Genomic DNA, 4,330 nt, shown 5'->3' with positions numbered 1-4,330 from the left:
CAGGACGACGGGCAATAGGCACAAGCTGGAACAGAGGAAGTTCCATTTGAACATATGAAAAAACTTTTTTACTATGACAGTGACAAGGCCTAGAACAGGCTGCCCAGGGAGGCAGAGAGGGAGGTAGAGAATTTTTTTCGGGCACATAGTACCAAGGCAAATACGCAGCCTGGTCCCAGAGAGCAAATAACTCCACCAGTGAACACAGAAAGGAGGGAAGTGAATAAGGGTAACAGAGAAAAAGAGGACTGGAAAATGGTTAAGTCAAAATCCCAAAGGAAGAACAGATTTGTGACAAGTGACTCAGTCTCCAAATGGAGACATGTGGTGAGTGGTGTTCCTCAAGGGCTGGTACTCAGACCAATGCTGTTTAACATCTTTGTCGGTGACATGGAAATGAAATCAAATGCACCCTCCAGAAATCTGCGTATGAAACCAAACTGTGTGTTGAAGCCAACACACTGGAGGGAAGGGATGCCATCCAGAGGGATTTTGACAGGACCGGGAAGTGGGCTCATGCAAACTGCATGAGGTTCAACAAGGCCAAGTTCTGTACCTGGGTTGAGGCAATCCCATGCATGAATACAGGTTGGGAAGAGAAAGGATTGAGGACAGCCCTGAGGGGAAGTACTTGGGTTTGGTGGTGGACCAGACGCTCAACATGAGCCATCAGTGTGCACTTGCAGCCCAGAAAGCCAACCGGGTCCTGGGCTGCATCAAAAGAAGCACAGACAGATGATCAAGGGAGGTGATTTCCCCCCTTTACTCTGCTCTTGTGAGACCCCACCTGGAGCACTGTGTCCAGTTCTGGAGTCACCAGCATAGGAAGGACATAGAGCTCCTTGAACATGTCCAAAAGAGAGGCACTAAAATGCTCAGAGGGCTGGCTCTCCTATGAAGACAGCCCAGGGAAGTGTAGGGGTAGTTCAGCCTAGAGAAGAGGAGGCTTCGAGGTGACCTTATAGTGACTTTCCAATATCTGGAGGGAGCCTACAAGAAAGCTGGGGTTGGGCTTTTTACATGGGGGTGTAGCAAGAGGATGGGGGGAGATGGTTTCATATGTAAAATGTATGAAATATAATTATGTATATCATATATAAAATTTCCAAGCACCACAGGGTGCTAGTTTAGATTGACAAGGAATGCTTTAAAACCTTTACTTCAGGACACTTCACCTCTTCAGTACACCTAGTTACTTCACTCCCGACACCCAAAACCCACACATCCTTTGAAAAAAATAAAATGTTCCTGATGCCACAGTTTATAATTAACAAAAACACTGGAGGCAGAAAAAAAATGGCAAAATCAAAATCTAGCCAGCAGTACTTGGTAAGAGCTCCATAGTTATTTAGCATTCTCTTTGGGTGCAGTTAAATGCATATACTTTTCAGATAGTATGTTTTGGTTTTTCAGTTCTGCCAGCTCTTTCCTTCTCAGCTTTTCCCCACTTAAAATTCCTTTTTTCTCCTCAAGAGAGCAGGGAGAAAAACATACCAAGAAAGCAAACATGGACTCTGACTCTTGCACAACATTTTAATTTGAAATTCAACATGCAGTTGTATATGATTTGGTTTCCATTTGCACTTAAGGTTATTTTCTTGGCAAAGGCAAGCTTGGAGTTGGCTAGTGAAACATCTCTCCTTTGCTCTATTTTGCCCATCTACTTGCCTTCAAAAGCCAAAAATTACAATCTGATGTACAAAGGGAACACTCAGTGGCTGTGAGTTGCCTGCCTTCTCCACTTATTTGCACTGCATATACTCTCTTGAGCCGAAGCATGCACATCAATTCCCTTCCTTGTCTGGTCTTTATGCTCTACTGACACAGCAGCATGACTGACACTGTCCATTGTCCACACCAAAAGGAGCAAACATGAAATGACACCAGAAAGATGCCTCTGTCCAACATTTCTAACTAGAGATGGGAAAAGAATGGTCTTATTCTTGTCCTGATCCCCACTGAAAATATGAGGACACCTTGTCTCTCACATAAATATCACTCCAGAGCTCAAAGCCACCTGGAAAACCTCCAAACAAATAAAAACAAACAAACCAAAACAAAACAAACAAAAAAGAAACACACCAAAAAACCCAAGACAAATCAGTCAAATAAACAAACAAACAAAAACCCAAACCAAAACAAAACCAAAATGTTTTTTAACTAAAGAACTAGAAATAGTGAAAACTATAGCTGTAATAATAATCAAATGTAGGTGGATAAAAACTGTAAAAAAAGCCACTAAGCTATCTATTGCCAGCTTTTTCACTTCTATTTGCAATAGTTATGCTCTGTGCTCCTTCTGTGCTTGCATTTGGAAATCAGACACAGAAGAATGATTGCTCAAGTCCACCTTTGTTGGACTTACTCCATGTCTTGGGAGCTGGTGCACGGCCTACACGTCATGTTTGTCTTCAGAGCAGGGCCATGCAACACAAGTGGGACATGAGCCAATAGATGCCCCGATTTGGATGACTGGATGGGGCTGAATAAACATGCCGATTGGGAATTTTGCTCTTGTCTACTTCTCCATCTGACTATCAGGACAGAGAATCTGCGCCCTGTCACAAAATTGTTCTCATTGGGTAAGTTTTCCTTTCACAGACTGGAAGTAAGTTCCACGAGAAAGGCACAGAGGAGAAACTCCATGGCAGAACCAGTCTTGTTGGTACTATTCATTGGATATCCTCCAATGCTGCTGAAGACAATAGCAAGCCCAGTTTGATATGTCCAGGTATTCACTTTGGCTCTAAACTCACCAAATCTAACTAACATCAAATCTAAGCTAACATCAAATAAAAACATCTACACTAGGTCTGCTTTTTGCTGCTCTCAAAGTCATTCAGATTGATCAAATTGGAGGTAGAGAGACCCCCCATGGTAAAATGTCCTCTGTCTCTCATTATGTATATTACAACCTTGCAATACATTATAAATTTTCTATATATAAGCAGGGAATAATCTGCTTGGTAGTAATAGAAAGAAATGCAAACACTTTCTTAGCCAAAAGCAGACTAATACTATGAGAGCAAACCCATTCTCCCCACCTTAGTCTGGGAATAGTTAAAACAACATAGATGTGTAACACCAGTGGATAAAGCCTGTAGCAGGCTGTACAGCCAAGAAGTAATATTTGAATTCATGTGGGGAAACATTTTTGTGTGTTGCAGAGACCAAAACTCAGCTTTAAAGTCCCATGGGAGAGCTGATATGGAAACGCTGTATAATTCTGTCTTAGTTGCCTCATGGAGCTGGAGTACAAACAGGTGACGTACTGTGTATTCTGGACTTCTCTTTGGAAAACTGGGCTCTAAACCACAAACATTTGTACACAGTCTCACCCTCTCACCAGGACCATCATCTGTTAAAAAAAAAAAAAAAAAAAAAAAAAAAAAAAGTGCAGGAAATTCAGTATGACAAGAGGATTGCCACACTCGTGATTTTTGCTACTTATTCTGATACTGGGTGGGCTTTTTCAAAAAACCAAAATAAATAAATAAATAAAAGACAGCCTCAGCTCCTGGAAAAATGAGAATTTAGTGTTCCTTTGCTTTTAGCTTCTAGTGCACAGAATTACAGAGAAAAACCTGGACACATGAAATCTTAAGTTATTTTTGCTTGAAGATGCTTTCTTTTTTAACTGTCTTTACTTCTGGAGCCCTGATCATAATATTTCAAGGATGACCTTGTGATTGAAGAACCGCTAGAAAAATACCATTATAGAACATTCCCCTGTAAATTCTGTAGGTTTACAATCAAATCACTAGAATTATCCAATCCACAAAACACGTACTATGCAGTATTTCCTCCGCCATTTCTTTATCTGTGAAACTTTATGAAAAAGAATTACTTCTAAAGAGAAACAGTTCTCCTGGGGAATTGATTCTCTGTTTGCTGGAGCCTTTTATACACTTAGACCAGCCAATTCAAACTGTCTAACATATGCACAGTTGTCCTAGCAAGTGCTGTGAAAGTAATTCAGTTTAGAGAAGCACACTCACTGCTGATTGACTGACAGTCCAGTTTTCGTCTAGTTTTGTTTTCTCATGGACACGTGCCCTGTGTGAATTACAAACCATACATAACATGAACATACAGTAGGAACACTTGTTTAAATCAGGGAAGCCACCTACAGATTTTTAACATCCTTTGTGGCTCACCAAACAAAATAGCACTGTGCTGGTAGTCTGGCATCCCCCTGGACTTTGTAGTTTGAATAAAGTACATTGCAGCCTTCTCCAGAAAGTACCAGACTAATGACCTTGGCTGTTCATTCCCGCCAAGTAGTAGTTGGCAAGTGAAGAACACACTTCAGTGAGCAATGCCTTTTACT

The 4,330-nt window shown here is 41.2% G+C and overlaps 1 long non-coding RNA gene across 1 annotated transcript; it reads left to right on the top strand.

Annotated features, from left to right (window-relative positions):
- Positions 1-2,482: 2,482 nt before the first annotated feature.
- LOC139794557 (uncharacterized) lies at positions 2,483-3,503 on the top strand. The gene is made up of 2 exons (XR_011725174.1): positions 2,483-2,731; positions 3,168-3,503. It is a non-coding gene; the product is annotated as an uncharacterized lncRNA (long non-coding RNA).
- Positions 3,504-4,330: the final 827 nt, after the last annotated feature.

The sequence above is a fragment of the Heliangelus exortis genome, chromosome 3 (genome assembly GCF_036169615.1).
Source record: "Heliangelus exortis chromosome 3, bHelExo1.hap1, whole genome shotgun sequence".
NCBI lineage: Eukaryota > Metazoa > Chordata > Aves > Apodiformes > Trochilidae > Heliangelus > Heliangelus exortis.
Note: the sequence above shows the minus strand (reverse complement) of the source record. Positions and strands in the feature narration are given on the sequence as shown.